Source organism: Leptonychotes weddellii, chromosome 10 (genome assembly GCF_054177405.1).
Source record: "Leptonychotes weddellii isolate Sample4059 chromosome 10, ASM5417740v2, whole genome shotgun sequence".
Lineage (NCBI taxonomy): Eukaryota > Metazoa > Chordata > Mammalia > Carnivora > Phocidae > Leptonychotes > Leptonychotes weddellii.
This window is the reverse complement of record NC_138378.1, coordinates 32,625,483-32,639,244: the sequence shown is the minus strand read 5'-3', so window position 1 is coordinate 32,639,244 and position 13,762 is coordinate 32,625,483. Positions and strand designations below refer to the sequence as shown.

General features: G+C 42.0%; 1 long non-coding RNA gene across 1 annotated transcript in view; it reads left to right on the top strand.

The window, feature by feature from the left end:
* Positions 1-13,762, top strand: part of LOC145723691 (uncharacterized) — a 291,414-nt gene that overhangs the window by 159,536 nt on the left and 118,116 nt on the right. The window lies entirely within an intron of this gene.

The following is a 13,762-nucleotide window of genomic DNA, read 5'->3' as shown; positions in this document are numbered from 1 at the left end:
GGTTCTTTAGACAGTCAGGGGGAAATGAGTGATAACTCCAGGGTAGGACATTTTTATTCTCTATATTTCAGAAACTAGACTCCAAAGCAGAGAAATTATTTCTCCACTTTGCTGAGTAATAGAATGATTATGACCTGCAAATATTTGGAGAGGGGTGGTCAAATGCAGCAAGAAGAGATGAAGGTGCTTTCAATAGAAATGAAACTGTTCCAATTCTGAGGCCCCCTCTGAGCATGGGGAAATGTGGGTGAAACGTTATAGCAGCAACAGGAATGGTTATTGAACTGTGAAAAGCATTTGCTACATAAAGAGGGCCTTAATTCCTTTGATGTTATCAGGGAAGGATGTATTAGGTTCTGCAAAGCAAGTGGCAGTGATCAGCAAATGCATTTTTAAAATGTTCTTCTCCTTTAATATCAAATGACTAAAACTCAATCTCCAGTTTGTGAGTTATTCTTCTTGCCCCTCACCCTCAAAAGAGGGTGTGGTCAGGGCAATTAAGAAGACCAATTAAGAGGGCCATTTTAATTTCTGGAAGGAGTCACCATCTCATGCCTACTTTTCTGTTGCTTTTGTATTTATGAGAAACATAAATTAAGGCATTGGGATCTCTGAAGTAACGAAGAATTATGGATGAATTACAAGTCTGTTAATTGAAATAGAAATGATACTTGATAATCATATACAGAAATGTCCACATTATTTTGTATTTACATTCTAAACAATTCTATAAAACCAAGTTGGAAATCTTTTTTTTTTTTTAAGATTTTATTTATTTATTTGAGAGAGAGAGAGACTGAGAGAGGAAAGTGAGTGAGAAAGCATGAGTAGGTTGGGGGGAGGGCAGAGGTAGAGGGAGAAACAGGCTCCCCGCTGAGTGGGGAGCCCGACTGGACACTCAATCCCAGGACCCTGGGATCATGAACTGAGCTGAAGGCAGACGCTTAACCGACTGAGCCACCCAGGCGCCCCCAAGTTGGAAATCTTTTAAGAAATTAGGTTACTAAATAAAGGCATGGGAAATCACCACATTTGATTTTGAAAGAGGAAAAACTTTTTTAAGTAAAAATTTATTCCCTTTTTTGTACTTTAATTTGGGCTAAAAATAGAGTCAATGAAAAAAAAATGAACATTTTACTTATTCCAAGTTGTTTCGATTGGTAAAATTCAAAATGGTGCTTAGTGGGGCAGCTAAAAGGGAAATGGATTTAATAGGTTACAAGTTGGACAGAACTTGTTACATGAGCAATACAGAAAGATCGTGACAATATCAAGATAGCTAGTTTCAAGACTGTAGATTTGTTCTCAAAATGAGCATCTGACCGGTATTTACACCTTGGTAGGTGGGCACTAGAATGATGCCAGGGATGTGCTTTTGCTGGAATGTTAACCAGGGGATTTAGAGAAGAAAGCAATTCCTATTTCTGTACCTTTCTTTTGCAACTGTTTACAAATCCCATGGAGCTGTGATGTCTGTGTGTCTTATTGATGTGGCTGTAGGACACAGCTTCTGTTCATAAATCCACCCACCCCTTGCCCTCTCAGCCATGTACTTTACTTTAGGTCAGAGCCTGACTCTTGTCCAGTCTGTCATGGACTCGCGTTGGAAATTGATGCAGAAAATATCCCAAACATAGGCATTTGTCTGGAATCACCTGAATATCGTAAATTATATCTGCTTACATTCAGGCTTAGCAGCCTTGTCAGTTTCCGTTGGAAGTTTCAACTCCCCCTGATTCTGACCCATCCCGGCTAATGCATGATCCTCCTACCCCAAAGCCTGGGAGAATGAGGAAAGACAGGCATTTGATAAAAGCCCATTACCATTCAAGAGAGGGGGAAAAAGCAAGAGAACAGAGCTGGAGCCACCCCATACCGGGACCAGCAGTTGTTGGGTTTAAAATTTCACGTTGGCCTCTTTCTTATTAGACAGCCTAAGCTGGCATCCAGGGGCTATCGACTGTCAAAACAGCAGCCAGAGAAACAATCGACAAAGCCATCCCTTGAGAATGGTGAGGAAACTGGGGAGAATACTGTCAAAGGAGTTAATGTGCAAGCTGGCACCCATCGCCAGACCCAGCGTGAGAACCACTTACGTGGTAATTGTCCCTCCCGGTGTCCCCTGGCTCCGTCAAACACTGCCTCAGGCTTGCCTTTCAGCACAGGAACTGATCTCTTTTTGACCAACTGAAATACACACCCACCCTCAAACCCTCCCAGCTGAGGGTGGGGAATGCAGGTGGGAAAGCAGGCCAAGGGCTTTGGGTTCGCCAGACTCCCCTCGGGTCAGGCACGCTGGGCCAACTGTGTCTTGGGGACGCTTGGGTGATAGTTATGTGCAGCCCTGGACTCAAGGGGAGATAAAGCCAGACACCAGCTGAGTCTCACAAACCCCTTACGCCCAACCCACCTGCAGTCGGAGCTCCTCGGTACCAAAGTCCTGCACACTCCTTCATGGCATTTAGAATTTGCGGCGTAAAAGGAGACGGGGACCCTGTGCTCGGAACCAGGGAGGGTGCATGGTGGCACTGCATGTCAACCTGAAGGGCCTGGTGGCAGGGCTTCTGAAGCAGTGTGAGATACTCCCACTGAGTCATAGAGAAAAGATGTGCTATCCTTGCAATTACAAAGGTCAGAAATAGGTGATTTGAAATAACAGGATTGAATAGGAAAATAGTAATTCCAAGAGAGGGTTTGTTTCTTTGTTTAGACATCAAGAGAGACACCTGTCACAAATTCGAGCTGAGGCCTAGACTGCAGAATCCCTTAACATTCTGGAAATCATACCAGTTCACTACTCTGCCAAATTCTCCAGTCACCCAAAAGAATGAACAATTAGGGTTTTTAAATATAAATATATAAAACCATTGTGGAAAAAAAAAAAAAAGCCACCTGGAAGTAATTTTGAACAAATAGCATATATATAAACATAAAAAAGTAACTAAGACACCCAAAACAAAAATAAAAGCAGGTTATAAGTAGGCCAATCAAAAAAAAAATTATATGAACATATAATAAATGTGGATAATTAATTTAATCATTACTAATTTAAAAAACTGTAACAAGAGCAGTGCCATATTTTTTTTGCCCTAATCAACAAATTTAAAGAATGATAATACCAAACGCAATTTATAAAATAAGACTAATGGAAATATATATTGCTGCAAACCATCTGAGAAGCAATTTGATGATGGGAGTCAAAAATACTTGTATACTTGTACCCAGTAATTCTGCTATGAAGAAGTGTCTCCCCTTTAGCCCCCTGCCATTGAGTAGTGTGGAACCAAGTGTACAGGGAGACCCTCTGTGGCTGGACCACTCACTGCCTTGACCTTCCATCTTCCAGTCAAAAGACACTGGTACATGATTCAGGAGCACAGACTTGTTTTTGTAGAAACCTAGACTTTGTGTGGGGTGGGGACTGGTATGTGGCTTCTATTCTCCCTATATTTTACCCAAGTATCATTCTACTAGCCTTTTTGTTGTTCATTTTTCCTCATTTTGGGTTGTTAAGAACTCTTGACGTCATTGGCAATGCAGATTCCTTTTTTGTTTCTCTTTCTTTTCTTCCTTTCTGTTTTTAATGTGTGTGATAACCAAAGAGTAATGAGAGGGAAAAATGCCCTTATTTTATCAAAACTATTTTCACATTGTCCTTCTTTTCTAGGTTTTCTAAATTTTCAACACAGATCATTATTTTGCCACTAGGAAAAAAAAAATCCAATTTAAATTATTTCACAATATGGATAAATTTACAATTTACATTTAAGGTAAAAATTAAGATAGTAGTGGGCGCCTGGGTGGCTTAGTCATTAAGTGTCTGCCTTCAGCTCAGGTCATGATCCCGGGGTCCTGTGATCGAGTGTCGAGTTGGGCTCCCTGCTCCGAGGGAAGCCTGCTTCTCCCTCTCCCACTCCTCCTGCTTGTGTTCCCTCTCTCGCTGTGTCTCTCTCTGTCACATAAATAAATAAAATCTTAAAAAAAAAAATTAAGATAGTAGTTATATACATTTTTTAAATCTTTCCCAAATAACAGTTAAAAAAAGAAACTAATTGTAGCAAGATGTGGGCTATATCTATCAATGCTTTGATAATTAAAGTTATTTCAAAATTTCAGTAAAAATGCTTTTGTCGGAGAAGTTTGAAATGCCACTGGAGCTCACATTGCTGTTCTTTTACTCCTGTATGAGGATAGATAAGAAAAATCAATTAGAACTGATTTTCAGCACGTTGTCTTCTATAAAAGAGTATCATGCAGTGTTTCCATCCAGAACCATTTTTCGCCTCTTGTGAAGGTATGAAATCCCATGGCAGCCTTAGGGAAGTTCTGCTAAGAAATGAAATCACCACAACATTGTTCATTTTTGCTTTAGTAAAAAATAGCAATGATAATCTCCATATATATTAAGGCTGACTTTCCTGGTTTGAACACTGAAGTCTTGTACCCCAGGAAATTCTCAGTCCCAGTCACCCTGTGTCCTGAGTGCCTACTATGTGCAAACTATTCTTAACTAACTCAAAGCTGAGTAGCTCAAAACAATAGTTATCTTATTGTATCTAGTGCTCTGTAGTCAGGAATTCAAGCAGGGTTCCTCTGGCTCATTTTTCTGTTCCATGTGATGTCCTCCATGTCATTCTCATATTCAGTAAGTGGTTGGGCTGGTCTGGAGGGTCCAGGATGGCTTCATTCCCATACAGGGCATATCAGTGAGGATGTCTGAAAGGTTGATCTCTCCTGGGCCCCTATCCCTCTCAGTGTAGTCTCTCATCCTCTCCAGGTGTTCTTTTTAGCAGGGTAGTCAAACTCCTTACCTGGTGGCTCAGGGCTCAGGGCTCTGAGTTCTGACAGACAGGAAGTAGAAGCCAATGGACAGGAAGCTGGTCTTTTAACATCTGGGCCTGAAAACTGCTGGTGTGACTCCCAGCGTATTCTGTTGGCCACAGCAGTCACACAGCCTGGCCAGAGTCAAGGGCCCAGAACGTAGACTATACTAGTCAATGGGAGGAGTGTGAAAAAAACTTGGCACCGACTTTAAACCACAACACAAATACTGTGTTTTAACATAGTAACTGCAAGTTGTAGTTTAATTCGTCAAAAAAATAAAATAAATAAATTTTTCTCATTTTGCAGTTGAAAACATTGAGCCTCAGAGAGGTTGAACAATTTTTCTCAGATCACACAACTAATACCAGAGCTCAGGTAAAGCTTAGGTTGGTCTATGAAAATTATGCCATTTTCTTTATGCCACATTGGCCACAGAGAAGCATTTCATAGTATGTTTACAGATGGGAAGCATCTATGTAATAAGCACACAGACGTATTGTGTACCTCCATGGGAAAGGAGGACAATGAGTAGAACTCCTTTCCCATGCTTGTGACAGAAAGATGGGAGAATTTTCTAGCAAAGATTTTAATTCCCTACCTACCAAGGCACCTGGGGTACAACAAACAGACTATTGGGCTATCTGTATCTCATGAGGGGTCCAGGCTACTCATGAAGCCTGCCGAAGAGGATGCAGAAGGTTGCAACCATTAGTTCTGTGTCAGATTCTGCTGTATAACAAAGCACCCAAAACTTATTTGCCTGGGCAACTCTTCTAATCTCAGTAGTCTAGGTTGACCTTGGCTGTGCTTGCTCATGTGTCTGTGTTGAGCTGCTGGTTTAACTGGTCTGGGATGGCCTCATTCACATGTCTTGTGGTTAGCAGGCCATTTGCCAGGGGCTGGGTAACTATTGGCTGATAAGCCTTGCTTCTGTTCTACATGACTTTTTATTTGCAGCAAGTGAAATCAGGTTTGTTCATGTGGAAGCTCCAGCATTCCAAGAGTAACAGTGTGCAAGGCTTCTTGGGATGGAGACTCAGAACTCACACAACATTGTTTCCGTTGTTTTCTGTTGGCCAAAGCAAGTCACAAGGCCAGCTCAGTTTCCAGGAGTGGGAATATAGACATTGCCTCTCTTGATTAAGAAAATTGCAAAATCCCATTGGAAGAGTCTGGATACAGAGAGAAGAATGATTGTAGACATCTTTCCATCTTGAAACAAGGCTAATCGGTTGATACAAGCCAGTTGCAGACACCCACAACTCTGATGAAATGACTTAAATGAATATGTGGGCATTGTGACTTCAACCAGAAACCCTATCCTGATAATTAATCTATAACAAAATCAATAACTCCAAAGGGCATTCTGAAGTACTTTTCATCCTCACAGTCCAGAGATAGTTTTTAACTTACTGTGGTCTACTGTCATGTGTACACAGCATGTGTAAGGGCCTTTTTTTTTTCCTCCCGAGCTGTTTAAACCTGTTCTCTATTGGAAATCAAGTAATACCTCTTAGACTCACACATCAGTATTCTACAATAAATCCCGTAAAAGAAAGAAAGAGGCTACATGACTTAAAACTGTACAGCAGGAATGCAGTAACAAACTTTGGTTCCCTAAAAAGTCAGAGAATGTTCCCTGTGTTTTAATAACTGCTCTAGGACTCATATTTGAACTTGAACAGTGAAGTAGATCTATTGGGTGCGTTGTAGGTGCCAGATACTACACTGCATACTTGATGTATTTCATATCATTTAATCCTCACTGTAAATTTATGATTCATCAGTGAACATTAGCATCTACCTTATTCATGTGAGATGATTGGAACTTAAAATGTGTGGTAGGTTGCTCAAGAGTTCTCTTTGTCTGTTAAGAAGTGGAGTTTATTTCATCCCTTAAATCTTGGCTCCATCATGTGACTTCCTTTGGTCCAAGGACATAGTAAGTATGTGATGCAGGCAAAAGCTTGAAACCCACTTGGACATGAAAGCTTTTTTTCCTGCTACTCTTGAGATTCTAGAATGCCGTATGAGTAAGTCCAAGCTGCCCTGCCTACATGGCAGAGATCCAAGCTGAACACCAGCTGAGCATCAGCCAGCCCTTGGCCAATCACCTATTAACTCCCAGGCTTATGAGGGAGGTCCTCCTAGATCATGAATCCTCCAGCCAGTCTTCCAGCTGTCCCGAGCTTGTGGGAGCAGAGCTGGGAGTCAGGCCCAGGTTCTCACAGTCCAAAGCTTATACCCTTAATAGTAACACTGTACTGACTTCTCTAAAATGTATATTGTTTCTTAGAAGGTCTGTGAGGCTAATAAATACTGCCTGGCATGCAGGGAAGTGCAGGCTGAATTTCCCTTGCTTATGAACCCCAAGTGCTTTTACACACACCAAGCACCTATGCAGCAACCCCTTGGGATAATAGAAACCCATGAAGATTTTATTTATTTATTTATTTTTTAAGATTTTATTTATTTATTCATGAGAGACAGAGAGAGAGAGGCAGAGGGAGAAGCAGGCTCCCAAGGAGCAGGGAGCCCAATGCGGGGCTCGATCCCAGGACCCTGGGATCATGACCTGAGCCGAAGGCAGACGCTTAACCATCTGAGCCACCCAGGCGCCCCGAAACCCATGAAGATTTTAAACAAAGACTTGAGCTTTGCAAGTAGCAGGGACATAGCTTTTGGAAAGGGGAAGAACAGAGGCAGGGAAACCAGGTGCAACAATCTCGGGGTGAATTAATGAAGTTGTGAGTCAAGACAGCGACAGTGAAATGGAGAGAGGAGGCATTAGGAGGGGAATCCATAGGACTTGATTGCTTAATCCTTTGCTTATTTAGTTAGGCAGTCACTTCAAGAACTCTTTCCTTGAACTCCCATGTGGATCCCAACTTCTACTGATACTAAGATAAAATTTATTTGAAATTCAGAGGGAGAGAGAGAAAAAGACAGAAAGAGATTGGAATATAGGAGCCATCTGGTCTCATTTGAAAATCCTTGGTCTGAAATCAGGAAATAGGAGTTTTGATCCTTCTCTGACATCATTTACTTTGGAGCTTGAATAAGTCACTTAACTGCAACCCTCTGGCCTCAGTTTTCATCTCTATCCAAAGGGAATCCTTTGAAGGATGGTGCTTGTTAAGGGTAAAAGCATTAATAAATGCCATGTATTACCGATTTGTAAAATGGTTTTCTCTATGAGCACTTCCTATGCCAAGGTACTTATAAGAGCAGAAAAAGTAAAATGGAATTTACCAGAACTCTTTTCATTAATTTTCCACATACTGCCAACTCTTAGATTAATTAGAAATCCAGATTTTCTCTAGTGTGCTTTGGGAATTTAGTCTGAAGGCTCAATAGCCTGATCTGAAGGGAACTGACATCTAGGAGAAACTTTGCTGGCCTCGTAATATGTTGACCAAGAGATTTAGAAGTGAATGATCCCAATGTTGTTTCTTGCCCATCACATCAAGTCATGAATTCTTGGTTTGAAATCCTAGGCCCATTTCTTAATAGTTGCATAATTGTGGGCAAACTACTTAACAAGTCTGTATCTCCGTTTCCTCATCTGTAAAGTGGGTATATATTAATATCTATTTTATAGGGTTGCTGGGGAGATTAAATGAGCTTCCTATATATCTAGTGCTTAGCACGTTGTCGGACACACTGTAAGTGCTATATAAAAAGGTTACCAGTTAGTATTATTGCTTGTTAGTGTGAACTGAAGCCCTACGAGTTTAGAAAATCAAGATGAATCCTTTATCTTTGGCATCCGTTTCTCTCCCTTGCTGGTTAGTGCTGCTTCTCAGACGTCCCTGTGCCTGCTTCTTCGGGACTGTCATAGCAGCAACATATCGAGAGATACAGTTCAGTCTGATTCTTACAGGAAAGTGATGTCCAGTGACCCAGGAATCATTAATGGCCGAAGACAAATTTCACTCAAAGCAGCGGAAATTCTGGGACCCACTTCTGGGCTTGTCACATGGATCTGCTTGCTCCAGATCTAGGGTTTCCAGATATTTTTCAAGTATTTTTCTTTTCTTTTCTTTTTTTTTTTTTTTAAAGATTTTATTTATTTATTTGACAGAGAGAGGCACAGCGAGAGAGGGAACACAAGCAGGGGGAGTGAGAGAGGGAGAAGCAGGCCTCCCGCCGAGCAGGGAGCCCGACGTGGGGCTCGATCCCAGGACCCTGGGATCATGACCTGAGCCGAAGGCAGACGCTTAACGACTGAGCCACCCAGGCGCCCCAAGTATTTTTATTTTCTAAACAGCAGAATCTGTCAAACATAACCTATATCCTATGTTGAAGGAATCCTGTTCCTTCATTACGTTAGTCCAGCATCCTTGTTTATAGATGAGGTTCAGATAGCTGAAGTGACTCTGGTCACACAGCTGTCCAGTGGCAAAACCACAGAGGTATTCAGGTACTGTTAGTTGGGAGCCAAACCAGCCAGTGTCAAGTTTCAGAGGAAATGGCTATGGGAGCTTTTTCCCCACTCAGCAACCTCTCAGCGAGATGAAGGACATGAGAAACATCAGAGAGGAGAAAGGAAGTGATGGGCAAAGAGAGGTCTCTGTGGAGAGCTGTTGGGCCTTGGACCTCTGCCCCACCTCCGATGGCTGCTTCCTTCCTTGGATGTGATGTTCTCATTTTCAGGCTGTTATCATCAGCAAAAGTGTGTAGTTCACTCCTGATGGGCACCCCGCTCTGCTCAGATTCAGACTATGTTCTCGGCTCCTTTGGTAATTGTGGCTACACAGATGCCAAGTAGTCCACTCCAGCTTCTTGTCCCTTCCCTAGTGGGCACTCTCTCTCCACGAAGTCTGACTGGCAGAGTTTTTTCTGAATTTGCTAACTTCACTTTTTTTTTAAACCCACACTAACTAAATAGGATATACCTTTTATTTGATCTGACACAGTAAGTGCCCACTTCACAATTCCTTTCTGATCAATACTTACCACCCAACCCTTTCCTGTACAAAATCTCTTCCACTGTGGCCTCCCCTGTATGCCTTAAATGTCACATACTTTTGAGTATTGTTTCTTTTAAAATGCAAATCCCTTTTGAGTATTGTTTCTTTTAAAATGCAAATCTTCCTAGAAAGAGTCATCCAAATCCTGAGTGCTGACTGGTAGCTATATTGGGGGCATTGTGCAGATGTCTGGGTGTATATCATGAAGGCAAGGATGGTGGATGAGAAAAGAAATGCTCTTGTTAGCTGAGTAATGTGGGAATTCTGCCCCAGGTAGAAAGCTCAGAATCCGGGGGAAGAAAATATCCTAGATTTCCAGGGCAAGGCAGGAGAGAGGAGGGACTATAAACAAGCATAGGATCCGTGAGAGTTGAAATGAATACTTGAATTCAGACCTCCACTTAGGTCATGATCATGCCTGGGGCTTTAAAGTCTCTTCATGCACTGCCCACTGCTGAGCTATCCCCAGCTTCTCCTCCCATCACTGACATGGGGACAGCCGAGAACATCTTTCTTCCAACATTTAAAAAAAAAAAAAAAAAGTAGTAGGTCATTACCTTAACCACTCCTAACCAATAATGTAGAAGAGAACAACAACAAAAAATCAATAGGGAAGAAAGCCAAAATGAGTTTCCTTAAAGGTTAAAGCAGATCTGTCTCCTAAGAGTAAAGAGGCTATTATTAATGGAGGGCTGGGATTTTATTGTATTTTAAATTAACTTGATCCCAATAAAGATGGAAGCCTTGGAGCCAGCTATCACCACATGCAGGTGCATCTAGTATGTTCATTCTTTTTGGGTATTACCACCATTTTCTGAGAGCACTTTGTTGCTCAAATGTAACTAGAAATCAGAGTCTCCATCAATATTTAATCTGACTGGCTCAGACAGCAGTCAGGGGAATCAAATAAATTAATCACTGGTGTTTAAAGGAGAACTTCCTTCACAAGCCTGAACTTCCTTAACTCAGACGGGATGCCATGTGAAGTTACATGATACAGCTAGCTGAGGAGGGGAGTTTAAAAGGCAGAATAGAAGATTTCTAGGAAATGGGGCCTCCCAAAGTCCCTCTATTCTCTCTATCAGGGAAATCTTCCTTGTATCCACTAACCTGGAACATTTGCATCTACTTTTAATTTTGAAATTAACCTTTTAACATCTTTCCATTGAAGGAAGCAAATGAAGTCCAAACTATAATGTGGAAAGCATGCTTTAGAAATGGTCTGTGTGGCTCTCAGGGCATTTTCATAGCTACTTTTTAAAGTCTTTTTTATTTTCACTGTTTATACAATATCTCTTGAGCTCTGTTGATGCCTTGCTTGCTGTGCATCTATATTCTCAGAGTGCTCTGGTTGCAATTTTTATTATGTACAACATTGCCTGTGAAATTATCAGGCAGGGACATCAAGAAGGCCAGTGTTACCATAGCAGCAAAGCTGTGTCAGTCCAGCTGTCCACCCCTGATGCTAGGAGTGATAATGGGCCTAATTAACTTCAGCACAAACTCAGGGTCAGAAACCTTTCCATCCTCATGTGCTACGTTACCTGGAGGTTACCATCTTTTTCAGTAATGCATACGGATGTTGAGAGTTGAATGATACACACAAAGCATTAAGAATAGTGCCGCTTAATAGGAATAGTGGTGATAGCTTTCTCTGTGCCAGATCCTGTACTTATTGCTTGTCATGGATCATGGCAATATTCACAACTACACAGTGAGGTGAGGTGAGGTGAGGTGAGGTGGCTCTCATTATTCCAGTTATACAGATGAGGAAGCTGAGGCTTATTGTGGCCAAATGATTTGCCCTTGGCTGCAAAGTTAGAAAGTGGTAGATTTCAATGCCCATAGACTAATGCCAGGGCCCTATTTGTGTAATAGTTTGCTCTTCATCATCTGATGCACCTAGGCCCCACTCACGCATTTGTTTGCCTTCTCACCTTGGACTTCAGTGATTTCAAACCACGTTGCCTATTCCTTTTATATTATTCCTGTCTTCCTCAAACTTGCCCTCCTCCTGTGCCCCCCATTCTCAAATCCTCCTGGGAAGGGTGATAATCAGTAAGAGATACTGCTCAAAGACCAGTTAGGCTTGGTGCACAAGCAAGGTCCTGAAGGACCGCTGGAGCTCTAGTAATGAACTCCTTCCTAGCTGGTTTGCAGGGACATGACTCTGCAGGAGGGACTGGGTGAGCAGAGTGCTAAATGCTTGGCTGAGGCATGGGGCAATGACTGTTATCAACTAGTATAGAAGTGCCAATATTGTAGGAATTGGCACATTCATACATGTTTGTATGTTCTGAATTATGGCCCTGTCTCTGTAAGTCCTTGATCTGAGTTTCTATTCAAGTATCACTTGCCTTGGTTTTCCCAGACAGATTCAAAAAGTCTGGGCTTAGTCTTCACTCTTTAATCTGCTCTCTTCTTGTTCTTATCTTACCACCTTGTAAGTATTTGCCCACGTCCATCTTTTGTACCAAACTCTTCTGGGTGAGGGCAGGTTCCAAGTAGAATTTGCCTTTGCATCCCTCTTGCCTCATACACTGTTGAGTGAATACATGAATCTCTGCATCTGGTACTATTACCTTTTCGTGCAGGTTTTGGATTCCCAGCTGGGTTTACAGAGCCTCGAGTGTGGGGGTTAGAGTTTACATCTCCACTTCTTGGTGCCCACAGTTCTCTAACAAAGGTTACACCTTCAGTATTGATGTTTGTGGTTGATGGGAAAGCCATAATAATAATAAACCAATTATAACTTTCATGTTATGATGCATTTTCCACGTGCCCCAACATATAGAAGCTGAAATTCAGATATCATGTATATAAACATGCAATATGCATGTAGACATATTATCGTATGTATGCTGATCATAAGTACGTTCACATGTGCACACTCACGCACACTTAATCTTTGAAAAACAAAACTCTGAAGGCAAACACTTTTTACCTCCACTTTGTAGGAAACGCTGGAACCAAAGAGCAGACACTTGCATTCTTTAATTCATTTCAGCGACTATGTGCGTGCCTTCAGTGTGCTGCTCATTGTCACTGGCACTGTGTGGTGGGTATCCAGCGGTGAACACTTCAGTGTTTCATGCCTTTTCTGAGCTTTCAGTAAGTGGCAGAGATATGATTACGTATTGTGATAATGCTAGGAAGAGAAGAGGAATGCTATGAGGGAGAATAACAAGGAGGCTATAATTTTCATTTGAAGAGGTTAAGGACATCCCTCCATGAAATGACAGCCTACCTGGTAAGGAACTGCACTAGAATTTGGGTCTAAATCTGTTGGGCTGATTATGGACAAAATGACATTTCGGTGCTTCATTTTAAGATGCACTCTTAAAATCTTTTAAATAAAAAATTATTTTAAATGTTTTAGTTTTACTACTGTTCACAGAATGTCAGAGTAGAAAGTAACTACTCAAGTGTTTCATATGTAGGGATCACCTGGTTAGCAGCCATTATATGTGGTTATCCAAAAATTACGGGAATGCCTTCAGTGGTCAGGAGCTCACTACCTCAAAATACAGCCTGTTACACTCTCAGTAACATACATGATTTATTACACTCTCATAATGTGCTCAAAGCTGCTTTCTCATTGTTTCCCTCCCGTTGATCTGGAGAAGCATTAGAAACCCCTTCTTCGGGCGCCTGGGTGGCTCAGTTGGTTGAGCGACTGCTTTCGGCTCAGGTCATGATCCTGGAGTCCCGCATCGGGCTCCCTGCTCGGCGGGGAGTCTGCTTCTCCCTCTGACCCTCCCCCCTCTCATGTGCTCTCTCTCATTCTCTCTGTCTCAAATAAATAAATAAAATCTTTGAAAAAAAAAATCTTTAAAAAAATAAATAGCGGGCGCCTGGGTGGCTCAGTCGGTTAAGCGACTGCCTTCGGCTCAGGTCATGATCCCAGGGTCCTGGGATCAAGCCCCGCGTCGGGCTCCCTGCTCGGCGGGGAGTCTGCTTCTCCC